Source organism: Octopus bimaculoides, chromosome 22, assembly GCF_046866305.1.
Source record: "Octopus bimaculoides isolate indiv1 chromosome 22, ASM4686630v1, whole genome shotgun sequence".
NCBI classification, from domain to species: Eukaryota; Metazoa; Mollusca; class Cephalopoda; order Octopoda; family Octopodidae; genus Octopus; species Octopus bimaculoides.
Genome location: NC_142949.1, coordinates 1,408,242 through 1,422,580, shown reverse-complemented (window position 1 = coordinate 1,422,580; position 14,339 = coordinate 1,408,242). Strand labels below are relative to the sequence as shown.

The 14,339-nt window shown below is 38.5% G+C and overlaps 1 protein-coding gene across 1 annotated transcript in view; it reads right to left on the bottom strand.

The window, feature by feature from the left end:
• The window catches only part of LOC106867757 (uncharacterized), a 74,733-nt gene extending 65,972 nt beyond the window's left edge, over nt 1-8,761 (bottom strand). Inside the window, exon 1 of the mRNA XM_089339841.1 lies at nt 8,626-8,761. The gene's annotated coding sequence lies outside the window, so the exon portion shown is untranslated. The remainder of the gene's footprint in view (nt 1-8,625) is intronic.
• Nucleotides 8,762-14,339: the final 5,578 nt, after the last annotated feature.

Sequence of the window (14,339 nt, the reverse complement as noted above, 5' to 3'; positions counted from 1 at the left end):
TTCATACGTGTCGTAATATTTGGCACTCCGTCGCTTACGACGTCGAGGGTTCCAGTTGATCCAATCAACGGAACAGCCTGCTCGTGAAATTAACGGGCAAGGGGCTGAGCACTCCACAGACACGTGTACCGTTAACGTAGTTCTCGGAAGTAAGAGTGAGAGAAAATTGTGGTGAAACAGTACAGCAGGGTTCGCCACCATCCCCTGCCGGAGCCTCGTGGAGCTTGAGGTGTTTTCGCTCAATAAACACTCACAACGCCCGGTCTGGGAATCGAAACCGCGATCTTATGATCGCGAGTTCGCTGCCCTAGCCACTGGGCCATTGCGCCTCCTCGTCATAGACATATCCCTATCAACAAACAAAAGTAACAACCACGAACCCTACTCGTTCTTTCGGGAGAATAAAATCCGTTCTCGGAAAATTTTAATTACAGTCTCAGTTTATTATAGGATGATGATTCCAAATTTTGACACAAAGTCTGCAATTTCAGGGGAGGAGATAAGTTGATTGTATCGAACCCGGTGTTCCACTGGTACTTATTTTATCGACCCGAAAGGATAAACGGAAAAGGTGACCTCGGCGGAATTCGATCTCAGAACTTAACGACAGACGAAATGTCGCTAAACATATTCCTCGACGTGTAAACGATTCTCTCAGCTCATCACCTTAGATCGTTATAATTGTTATAGAGTAATAATAATAATAATAATGTTATTGATATCAAACAAATTCAAGGTGATGTGCTGGCAGAATCGTCAGCACGCCGGGCAAAATGCTTGGCGGCATTTCGTCCGTCTTTACGAGTTCAAATTCCGTCGGGGTCGACTTTGCCTTTCATCTTTTCGGGGCCGATAAAATAAGTAACAGTTATTTACTGGGGTCGATGTAATCGACTAGCCCCTACCCTGAAATTGCTGCCCTTGTGCCAAAATTTGAAATCAATATTAATCAAATCTCGCTCAGGGATTGGCATTACCTTTCATTCTTTAAGGATCGATAAAATAAGTAGCAGTCGAATAATTACGCAACGCAATGCCGCATAACGTAACCTGCATGCATCTATGCATACAGACCGTGTGGAGTTAACACCGAAGATATTGCTCACATTATAAGCAGATGTTCGAAAATGCCATAGCTACTTATGTAAAATGATGTTTAGCAAAGCACTGTACAATGAGCTATTTCAGAAGGCTGATCTCGAGGCCAAAGAGATAAGAACCGAAATTGCGATAGAAGCCGCAACTACTCATAATATGAAAGAGTACTCTTTTACTCTTTTACTTGTTTCAGTCATTTGACTGTGGCCATGCTGGAGCACTGCCTTTAGTCGAACAAATTGACCCCAGAAAACCGCCCAGTAGGCCGTCTTCCTGCTAGTATATATATGTATGTATATATATATATGTGTGTGTGTGTGTGTGTGTGTATATATATGAAGCAAGTTAAAACTATACTGGACATTACATATAATTCTTTTATTTGAGCAAATTTCGGCTTATGGGTGTTTCCAGTAGTCATGATAGGCTTACTCAATTTGTCTATTGATCAATTAAGGCAAATTGAACGACCTACGAAAATCCATGCTACTTTCGTCATATATATATATATATATATATATATATATATATATATATATATATATATATATATATATATATACGTGAAGTATATTTGCCACTTAAATGCGGCTAAACCCTAAAGGTGAATGTTACTGTTGCTTTTAGCCCCAGGAGAGCATCTCCTCCAGCTGGCTATTGACACACGGCCTCGAAGGGTAAATACCTAGAAACTCGAGTCCGTGCGTATCACGTCAGATCAAGATGGGAAGGATGACTTCCCTTTTCAAATACCAACAGGGCACAGATGTGTGTCAATAGCCAGCTGGAAGAGATGCTCTCCTGGGGCTAAAAGCAACAGTAACATCCACCCTTAGGGTTTAGCCGCATTTAAGTGGCAAATATACTTCACGTTGTCGTGCAGTTACTGTTTATACCTCGTTCAGAGATTTAACATATGTGTGTGTGTGTGTGTGTGTGTGTGTGTGTGTGTGTATGATTTAATCTAATCATAAATATGTATGTGTGCGTAGAGAGAGAGGGGGGTGAGATACAGGCAGACAGACAGGCTTAGATAGATAGATAGACGGATTGATGGATAGATAGATAGAGAGAGAGAGAGAGATAGAGATAGAGAGAGAGAGAGAGAGAGAGAGAGAGATTTGTTTAAATTAACGTTTAGTCAAACGCGTCACTCTTAAGTTCCAGTCCTCGTCCAGCTGGGTACATATATACTTTTAAAGCAAGCAGCCAGCTTCCATTGTGATCGCCCAATCTGTATCTTTATGTTGACATGCCCTACCCGTTATTATATTTAGCTGCTCTTCTGTAACCATCAACCTCAAGAAACAAATTTCCCACCCGAGTCCATTAAGCTTTTTATTCGCCAACCACCCATATTTTTTTCTTATTTATTTATTTATTTATTTATTTTAATTAAGTTTTTTTTTTCTCTCTTTCTTTCATTAGCTCCTTAGTCACTCCACTTCCGCCGCTTCATGTTTTCACTTCCGGAATTTGTGTATGTATGTGGAAAATGAAGTTGAAAGCTGCTTAATCAATACAGCTACTTAAAACAACTCATGCCAGATGTGTGTGTGTGTGTGTGTGTGTGTGTGTGTGTGTGTGTGTGTGTGTGTGTGTGTGTGTGTGTGTGTGTGTGTGTGTGTGTGTGTGTGTGTGTGTGCGTGCGTGCGCGTGCGTGCGCGTGCGTGCGTGTATGCATGTGTGAATACATGTACACACACACTCACACACACTATGTAGCAATTTCTTTGGTCCCTTTGTTGATAGCTTTATCACAGTGTACGCATAACAGTATGTTATTTTCTATTACTTCTTTCTAGTCATTGAGCACCTGCCATGCTGGAGCACCTTGAAGAGTTTACCTGAATAAATTGCCCCAGTATTTTTAAGTCTGATATGTATTCTACTTATTTTGCTGGCCTCTTTTGCCGAACCGCCAAGTTATAGGGACGTACGCAAACTAACACCGGTTGTCAAGCTCAGACACCTAGCTATTTGTAGTACTTGTTTTATAAAACGGAATATAAAGAGAGAACGTTGCTGGGTTTGAAAAGCAGTTTTTCCCCGTTCACTTGATAAATATGAATATTTCTTTAGGACAAATCCCAACCCTATATCAACGAAAACTTTGATTAAATCCAGCTATTTTCCATCATTTTAAATACTTTGAATATTGATCTTTAAATCATTCACGAAGAAATTATGAGCAATATTAGTGTCTCTTCTGTTATAAACCCTAGGAGAGAGAGAGAGAGTGGATTTTCATAGAAGAAATGACAACGTATTTAGAGTCAAGATAAACAAACGGACACATTGTCGCCTTGGAATATTCTTGTTGAAATATTTATAAAATCAATCATTCTATTTTCCGTTGGTTCCTGAGGATAGTGAATAAGGCCTTCACGAGCATTCCATGAGAGCAACTAAGCCATCAGATACTTTCTTTTGTCAGCTGTACCTCTGGGTGTGGGTTGGATTTGAATGCCTTTCTCTAATCAAGCCATACTGTCACAAGATTTCCGCGTTGTATTTCACTTCAGACAGTACAGCTTAGAAACAAAAGTTTACAAGCTGTACTGTCTCCTTTCTTCCTTTCTTCCACTTGCCTGCTCGTCACTTATATGTCTATGTTCGTCTGTACTCTTACTCTAATTCGCCAGTGCAAGGTTTCATAGGTAAATCCATTAATTTTCCAATCATTTTGTATCACATTAAGTAATGGGATACTCTATGCAAGTACAAGGTCTAGATTATTTACCTTGTACTTTATCGTGGAAACATTTATACCTCGTACTTTATCGTTTCTATATAAACTAAAACTGCTATACAAATTTTACAGATCAAACTGGCTACGGGCAATCACCATTAGAAATGTTATAGAGTGTGAATTCATTCTTCACTCAATTTTTGTGTAGTCTGCCTTTCCGTTACGGTCTCTCGCCGACAGAGTATTATAAAAAAAATACTAAACAATAATATATATATGTGTCTTTTGCTTTTTACTAGTTTCAATCTTTGGACTGCGTCCATGCTGGGGCACCGGCTTGAGAATTTTTAGCCAAATGAACCAGCTCAGGTGCTTTTTTTTAAAAAACCTGGTACTTGTTCTATCGGGTTCTTTTGCCGAACTGCTAGGTTACAGGGACGTGAACACCGGCCGTCGATCGGTGGTGGAAGGACAGACACGGACGCAAAGACACATACACATAGACATATACATACCTAGGTGTATATATATATATATATATATATATATATATATATATATATATATATATATATATATACCAGCCTTGAAGCCGCCATTCAGGCGGCATTCAGGCTAGCTCCTGCGGAGATCACTTTTGGGGCCGCTTTGCGGCCCTCTACCCTTGTGTGATGAACCTTATTTCTGCAAATGTGGTAAGCACTGATGCTGATCATAGTTTAATCAATAAATGTAGGAGCGAGGTAAATGAAGTAAAAATAAGGGACTGAGTGGAGCCCCATTTAAGTGGCCCTTCAGAAATTGAGCCTCCTTAAGACACTCCCTGGAAGTTCATGGCATGGAATTCATTGTCATTGCTTCGATTTGGTCGCCAATGCCATCTATTTAGTTTAAAATGCTGTAAAAATAGGTCAGTGGGACTTCAATTAGATACCCCTTAAAAATATAGCCCCCCCCCCCCCATTCCCTGGGATTAGGAGAGTTGCTGGTTTGAGTTTTGTTGTTCTTGCACCAACGGTCTAGGAGGAGTTAACGAACAGAGAAACATCACTCAAATTTATATTAAGATGTGTGTGTGTGACGGGCTTCTTTCAGTTTCCGCTTATCAAAACTATTAACAAGGTTTTGGTCAGCCCGAAGTAAAGCTGAAGGCACTTGCCTAAGATGCCACACAGTGGGACTGACCTCGGAACTACGTGGTTGGGAAGCAAACTTCTTACCACACAGCCACACCTGCGTATACACACACACACACGCACACATACACACACACACATGCACACAAACACACACATAAACACAAAAACACACACACACACACACACGAGGAGGTGCATTTCAGAAGTTTTGAGACTTATAACTGTCCAAGATTATCATAATTCCAGTATACCATTACCAAAACATATGATAAGCTGATCTGCCAACTTTTGTTCTTCCGGATTGAAGGAGACGGCTGTGACAGCACTTTGAACAAACCCTTCTAAATAATGCTTGCCGCAGCTGACAAGTTTGCAGAACGCAGTGGAGAATGGAAGGCAGAGTTAAGCTGGCCAAAAATGCTACCGAAACTTATAATACGCTCCAGATTCCTTGAGGATTAACTTGTATGTGCCTAACATGATTTTCGCTGGTACAAAGGTTCAAGGACGGTTGACAGAATGTGAGAGATGGTTAGAGATCAAGGTGAGAGAGGCACGTTAGAGCAACCGAACTGGTTGAGAAAATTCACAATTATCTACGTGTGTGTGTCTTTCTTTAATTTTTTATGACACACACACACGCACACATATACAACGGGTTTCTTTCAGTTTCCGTCAACCAAATCCACTCACACGGCTTTGGTCGGCTTCATGCTATTGTCGAAGACACTTGCCTAAGACAAAGATGCCATATAGTGGGACTGAACACAGAACCATGTGGTTGGGAAGCAACCATCTTACCACACAGCCACACCTTTATATAAACAGAGAGCAGTAGAGCAACGCTGATTATGAATGCCAACAGCATAACGGAGGTAACACCTCAAGGGAGCATCTGACGTTCTAAAAACAATGGTAAATAATTCTCTTGTCATAACAAATGCGTTAGATCATCGAGACCATCCCACTTAGGAAATCCTACAGCATTCCTACACCTGTCATGACTTAAATACATTCCCACTCTTCGCCATTACTCAGTGATCCACTTACTTCTTTCTCAGCGACTTTTCACACTAGGCGTCTCCACCGTCTTTTTAGCTTTCATTTTTAAACATTAATACATTATGAAAATGCTTAAGCAATATTTCGTCTGTCTTCGTGTTCTGAGTTAAAATTCTGCCGAGGTTGACTTTACCATCCTTTCGGGGTCGATAAAATAAGTACCAGTTGAGCACTGGGGTCAATGAAATCCACTTAGTTCCACTCATCGAAATTGTTGGCCTTGTGACAGAATTTGAAATCGATATTAATACATTTTATGGCAATAATTACAACGATCGATTTATCTATATTTGAATCTTAATATTCTTTTCGTCGCTTCGTCTGTCTTTACGTTCTGATTTCAAATTCCGCCGAGGTTGAGTTTGCCTATCATGCTTTCGGGGTCGATAAATTAAGTACCAGTTGCATACTGAGGTCGATCTAATCGACTGGCCCCTTCCCCCAGAACTTTCGGGCCTTGTGCCTAGAGGAGAAAAGAATATTCTTTTCGTTACAAGTAGCGTTTCATTTTTAAGATATTTTTCATTTCATTTATATATATTATGGAGATGTACTTGCATAGCAAGTGACCTGATCTGAGATCGTGTGCTGGAACGAAAACAATTGCAACGTGGAAGGTGTTTATAAGCCATTTAAAATAACACACAAAATCCGTTAGATTCACTTGAACATTTAAATTTAATTTGTCAAAATATTTTCGTCGCTTTGAGACCGCGACCTGTTTGTCAGTGAACAGGTCGCGGTCTCAAAGCGACGAAAATATTTTGACAAATTAAATTTAAATGTTGAAGTGAATCTAACGGATTTTGTGTGTTATTTTAAATGGCTTATAAACACCTTCCACGCTGCAATTGTATATATATATATATATATATATATATATATATATATATATATATATATATATATATATATATATATATATATATATATAAACACACACACACACACACGAGGTTGTGCCTAAATGTTCCTACCTCTGGATAAAAGAAAATACAGGAGGATCAGTTAATTATGATTTTATTCAACATATTCGCCTCTCTGATTCGCACACTTATTGGAGCGGTCATTTAGATTTTATAAGCGCTAAAAAAAAAAAGTTACAGAACCTACAACCAAGCTTTTCACAATACCCTTAAAGCCAATAATTGAACTTTTCAGCGCTCCCTCGTATATATGCGTGACCCCACATGGTAACCATAGAGATTACAATTGGAAGAATTAGGGGGCCAGAAACTGGGGCTAAGTGACGTCGTATATATTCTTCAATAACCACTTCTGACTTTTCTGGATTTATGGCAAGAAGCTAAACCTTTTTGTCATACATATGGCCTTCCAGCAGCAGCCCTCTACAGCTAGGTTTTGATCATAGTTTCCAGACGTCTGAATTGAGCCTAAGGCCCTGTTCAAAGATGTGGGGATGACTTTCGGTGTGCGGGCGCAGTAAGAGAACCTGCCGCTGTTTGGTCGTCTCCAACTATCCATATCACATCTAAAAGTATTTACAGTATTCACAAAGCATTGAGCAGGAGTCGTGATGGCAGTTAACTTTTTTCTCGACTATAACTTCAATGTATGCTCTCCAACGCCGTTGACTGTTTATCTATACATCAATGTGTTACGTCAAAAAAGGAAACATTAAAAATATTGTCAAATTTAGTCCAAGCCCTGTATTTGTGTCTGTGTCTGCACCATTCAAAAACCCAAACGTATCCCGTTATGCTTCGATTACTTCTTAATCGTGTGAGCGACCGAAATAACCAAAGTTTGTATGTGTGTATGTATGTATGTATGTATGTATGTATGTATGTATGTGGAAGTGCAATGGCCCAGTGGTTAGGGCAGCGGTTTCGCGGTCATAGGATCGCGGTTTCGATTCCAGACCGGGCGTTGTGAGTGTTTATTGAACGAAAAAAACAGCTAAAGCTCCACGAGGCTCCGGCAGGGGATGGTGGCGAACCCTGTTGTACTATTTCACCACAACTTTCTCTCACTCTTACTTCCTGTTTCTGTTGTGCCTGTAATTCAAAGGGTCAGCCTTGTCACACACTGTGTCACGCTGAATATGGAGTGCTGTGTCTGTGGAGTGCTCAGCCACTTGCACGTTAATTTCACGAGCAGGCTGTTCCGTTGATCGGATCAACTGGAACCCTCGATGTCGTAAGCGACGGAGTGCCAACAACAACAAATGTATGTATGTATGCATGCATACATGTATGTATTATGTATGCATGCACGAGTGTATATATGTATGCACGCATGTATGTGTATATACATGCGTGTATGTTTGTATGTATATATATTCTGTATGCATGTATAAACGTATGCATAAATGTATGGATGCAAATATATATATATGCATGTACGTAAATCGTGTATGTGTGTTTATACGTATATATGTTTGTATATATATAACTATATATATGTGTGTGCATGTATTTATATATGTAGGTATGTATGCATGAGTGAATCTGTGTGTGCACGCATGCGCGTGTGTACGTGTAGAGCGTACGTATCGAAGTTCACTATTTTAGTTTACAATGCGCAAAAAATAATGACCGCGATAACCATCAGTAATTAGCAACAATAATAACCAATGAGCAGAGTAATTACAACAGTAATTATGGTACTTACTTTTGTAGAAGGGGTGGACCTTTTCCTTGATACAGTTCTGTAGAAAACACCAGTAACACTTGGGTGGACATCAGCAGATATTTAAGTAAGATTAGTATCCGTGACGTGCAAGTCTCATGACGTAATGTTTCGTCTGAATACGTTTGGCTCGATTTCTCTTGATAAGAAATGACCATGGAAAAACGACGCGAAATAAATACATACATATATGTGTGTGTGCGTGTGTGTGCGTGCGTGTGTGTGTGCGTGTGTGTGTGCGTGTGTGTGTGCGTGTGTATAATCTCACGTGTGTGTGTGTGCGTGTATGTCTGTGCGTATGTATGTGTGTGTATGTAGATATATGCATGTTTCTACACCTACGTATGCATACGTAAATACATACATACACACACACACACATGCACAAACACACACACACACACACACACACACACACACACATGGGAGTGGGTAGTTGGAGTCAGCAGTCAATACGATTCTTTAATTTGCATTAACGCCGCATAGACGGCTCCGGAAGTAATTAACGGAGATATTGGTCTTGGAGAACAATCGTTATCGAATCGGTTATGGGTGTATATGGACGCCTATTGTGTAGTTTACAATATTGTTTGGTTCAGACGGCAAGCTGAAGGCGATGCGAAATGAGACGTGGCGAGATGAGACGAGATGAACTTCGGTTCGATTCGAGACGCGTTAAAGTCATGCTTCACTTGAGAAAACCGCACTTTATAAGCTTGAGAAAGGTTACTAATATCTTTGAGAAGGGGAAAATGGCACTTTGAGAAAGTCTTGAATTTACAGGATTCTGTCCTGTTATCTATTATTTCATGTTTGTAACACATGATTATTAAGAGAAGATTGTCGATAGAACAGACACTACTATAACTTAGCTACTTATTTTTAAGGACCTGGAAATGATCAATGGCAATATTAGTTTCTCTACAGGGCCCAACTCGCTCTTGCGTGTGCGTGTATATGTGCGTGAGTGGGTATGCATATTAGTGCGTGTGTGTATATATACATATATATATATATATATATATATATATATATATATATATATTGTTGTACTTGGGGATGGTCATATTGCCAGTTTAGCCAATAAAAACACACGCACTGTATATTTGGTGTTAATTTGCTTCAGCTTTATATTACATTAATCTTAATCTTATTTCGGCCCGAGTTCTTTCGTCACACTTCTGTGACCTCATCAGTGGTCCTTTGTTTCCTTCTTTCTTATGTGTGTCTCACCTTGCTAACTATCAGCCATTTTGTATTTTGTATTCCTATTGTATGTGTCTACGCATGCGTGTCCTTCAATGTGTCTGTGTCTTTTGTAAGTGCATGTGTGTATGGGGAGTGTCTGTATCACCTATATTCTCTGTTAATACGTGTTCGTTTGTATTTGTTTTTATTTATTTATTTGTTCATGTGTGTGTGTGTTTTTTGTTTTTGTTTTTTTTTGTGTTTAATTAAATTTTGTTAACGTATGTAGTATTTAATTCCATTTGTTTATCTATGTATTGTATTATACTTTGTTCATATTATTATTGGTTTATGGGTAACATGTTGTCACATGCTGTGGTTTGTGGTTTGTTAGTGGTGTGTGTTAGTGTTCCATTCTAGTTTCCTATTCAGGCTAGGTTTCTCTTCTATTATGTGTGTAGCTTCAGTAATTTGTCTAAGTGCTGCATCACTGCTATGTGTAGATAAGATTTTAATTTCTATGTTGTTGATTGAGCCTCTATGTTCTTGCTCAGCGTGCTGGTACAGAACTGATGAGTTCTTCCCTTCCTTAAGTTCCCTCCAATGTTCGTTTGCCCGCTCCCCTATGCTCCTTGCTGTTTCGCCTATATATATATATATATATATATATATATATATTGCCCACACGGGGCTAAACATAGTGGACAAACAACGACATACAAAGGGATTAAGTCGATTACATCGACCCCAGTTCTTGACTGGTACTTATTTAATCGACCCCGAAAGAATGAAAGGCAAAGTCGACCTCGCTACAATTTGAACTCAGAACGCAAAGACGGACGAAAAACCACTAAACATTTTGCCCGGCGAGGTAACTATTCTGCCATCTCACCGCCTTCATATATATATATATATATATATATATATATATATATATATATATATATATATATATATGTGTGTGTGTGTGTGTGTGTGTGTGTGTGTGTGTGTGTGTGTGTGTGTGTGTGTATTGAATTTTCTTTTATGTCAAGTTATAATTAAAAAAATAATTTTACAATAAACTGACGGATTACTCAATACTTTTTGTTGAGTAAACTTATTATTCATTGGCAAGAATTGTATAGACAGTGACGTTTCTGTCAGCAAAGGCACAATAGAGCTGTGATACTTTTGAGTTCATCATAGTTTTATATAATCTATGTTTAGCTAAAGTTTTCTGAAGTAGGTGGAGCTCTGTTGAATAATAATTAGGAATTAGGGTAGGTTGTGATGGGGAGTTGTTATGGAAAGTATTTTGTTGATCAAATTCCGAGTTGTGTTTTTATCCATAATTTATTAATGCATGAAAAACTTTGCAATCAGGTGTGTCTATTTACGTGCGTCGGCTTCAGGTGATGGAGTTGTTAGTATTTTAGAGGTCTACAAAAGAATGTGGATAGGCAGAAGGAGTTAGTTGGTCAGCAGATGTGTCCCTAGGTTTAGTTGTTGGTTTTATTCAAATACTAATGGGAGATTTAACTTTTTGTTTTAGGAATGTGAAGGATGAAGTTCAGAGTTCAGTCTAGCATTTAAACCTCTATAGATGTGAAGCAGTGTGGTATGTATGTGGACGTATAAATTGCAATATGGTATGTTAAATTAATTCAAGATTAATAATAATAAATGAATTCAGAGTCAAATTACAATAGACAGCAAGGAAACATATATTAAAGCTGCAGAAATTTGATAAAGCAAACTGCTAAGACATTTCAATTGTTAAAACTTTATCAATATTTAAATGTTTATCAAAATGTAGACTAGAGGTTAAAAGAAAAACCTTGAATACAGTGTCACAATAATTCTGGATACTTCTGTTCAAAGGTTGGTAGAATGCTAAGATTAACTTCAAAGATTCTGACTTGAAATCTCTTCAAACTGAAAACTGCAAATTGAAATCAAAATTTTCACGTCAAGGTCACCAGGCGCCGGCGGGGAACGAAATTGCGACCTTACGATCGTAAGCCGAATACCCTAACCACTGAGCCACGCACCTTCACTATGCAAAATTATGTATGTATTGAGAACTCTGATTTTCTCTTTTATTTACAAGTGTTCCCTTTATTTATTCTCTTTGACCATTGCCACTTTCCATTAACGCTTCCTACCTTACATCTTCTTTTCCTCCTCTCTCATTCACTCCCTCTCTGTTTCTCTTTCTTTATGTCTCTCCTTCTCTCTCTCTCTCTCTCTCTCTCTCTCTCTTTCTCTCTCTATCTATCTATCTATATTTCCCTCTTTACCTTTATCTCTCCCTTTTAAATTCCTTTACCACCCAAACTTCCTTTCCTGTTTTGCCAATATTTTGATTATTTCCTCAATTATTGACAAAAATTAAAGCGGCGAGCTGGTAGAATCGTCAGTGAATCGGACAAAATGCTTAGCGGTATTTCGTCTGTCTTTACGTTGTGAGTTCAAATTTCACCGAGGTCGACTTTGCCTTTCCTCCTTTCGGGATCGATAAAATGAGTACCAGTTACACACTGGGGTCGATATAACAGACTTACTTCCTCCTTTCTTTCAATTCTCTCTTTCTCTCTCTTTATCCCTGTTGCTTCCCAGTTGTTCCTCTTCTCCTCACATATGCCTCTTCAGCTCTGCCATTTTCACCCTCTCTCTTCTCACACGTCATCCTCTCTCTCTCTCTCTCTCTCTCTCTCTCTCTCTCTCTCATTCCTTCTCTATTTTCTAATCTCTTTCTTCTCTAAACGTTTCTATTTCACCTCCATGCACATCACCTTTATTTCACTTGTTTCCATTGCTTTCTATTGTCATTTGTGTCCATGTATTGAGGAGTCTTTGTATGATTAAACTCTGCTTATATAATTTGCTCTGCTTATACAATGGATGATAAATATAGCGGCATATGTGTCTTATAAGCATGTGTGTGTATATTTACATACATACCCACTCACACACACACATATACACTCAGAGGACCATACATTCACCCTCCTCCTCTCCTTCTCTCTAAACATATTCCCTCTCTCTCTCTCTCTCTCTCTCTCTCTCTCTCTCTCTATCTCTCTCTCTCTCTCTCCCTCTTTCTATTTCTCTGCCCCCTCCCCGCACGTCTATAAGAAACTTTACAGTACATTTTGTATTCAGTGGCAAAGTAGAAGCAGAACATATAAGAGAGGCTGTGGGTGCATGGCAGATTGAAAGAGAAAGAGAGAAAGAGATAGGAAGAGAGTGGAAGAGAAGAAGGGAAAGGTAAAAGGGAGAAAGGAAGCTACTAGAACACTGTCAAGGTTTCGAAGAGAGAAAAGGTTTTCTTTCGGATAAAGAACACACTTACTATGATAAAAGGGATTTTGTTGACCAAACGATACAAATTTAAGCAATAAAAAGTCTCAAGAATTATAAAGTAAGTAATTATTTTTTCTTCCCTAATTTTCCTAATTTCAATGATTTTATGCATTTATTATTAAGTAACCACGACAGTTTCGTAGTGCAACCAGGACCAATCATTACCAGAAACCATTTTAGTTTTATGCATGCCATCGGAAAACACCGGCGCGCGAACTCTCGGGAACTTGTTGGGACATACCGGAGAATTCCGTTTCAATCCAAACAGCTGACTGTCTCAGAAATAGAGGAAGGACTCATTGAGTATGTACTGTAGGAATATATATTAAAAAAAAACATGGTAACCGACGAAAATATTACAGATACCAATACAGATTGTTATAGACAGGGAGGCAAGACTCAAAGTTACCACTCGATGTTCTAGAATTAGCAGCTAAGTCTTCCTCAAATCACGCATTGTACAGTTTTTTTTCCAAAAATGAGCACACCAGATAATCTAGAAAGTGTTATACAACAGTCGAAAAATAAAAGACTGGTTGGTCGAAGATCTTGATAAAATGTCTGCTCGACAAGTGCCGATTTGTAGTTAAACAACAATAATGACGACAACATCTACAAAAAAAAACAACAACATCCGGGAATAGTTACAGCTAAGTTACATTTTATCCTTAGGTTTGTTCAGAAAGGCCTTGGGTTAAACAAAAACAACAATAACAGCAATACATGAATCTTGAAATCAATCAAATAAGATTGACTTGAGTGTGACTCAATCACAGTGGAGGGCGGGATAGCCTCTAGCCTAGTAAGATGCTCTGTGTGGTGAAAATCCTCCTGGATGGAATATTTTACAAGAACTCATCGAACACGTTTTTTAGAATTTTAAAAAAAACGCAATTTTTAACTCGGTCTTTGAGCATTCAAGCATCTATCGAAATACCATTTTCGCATGGAAAAATTAAGTGTGTTTGTGTGTGTATGTGTGTGTCTGTGTGTATGTGTATGAATATGTATGTATGTATGTATGTATGTATGTATGTATGTATGTATATATTTATAGATAGATAGATAGATAGATAGATAGATAGATAGATAGATATAATTAAGATTCGGTTGAATTAGGTACTTAAATTGAAGCACCTAATTTTCACACTCAAACAATA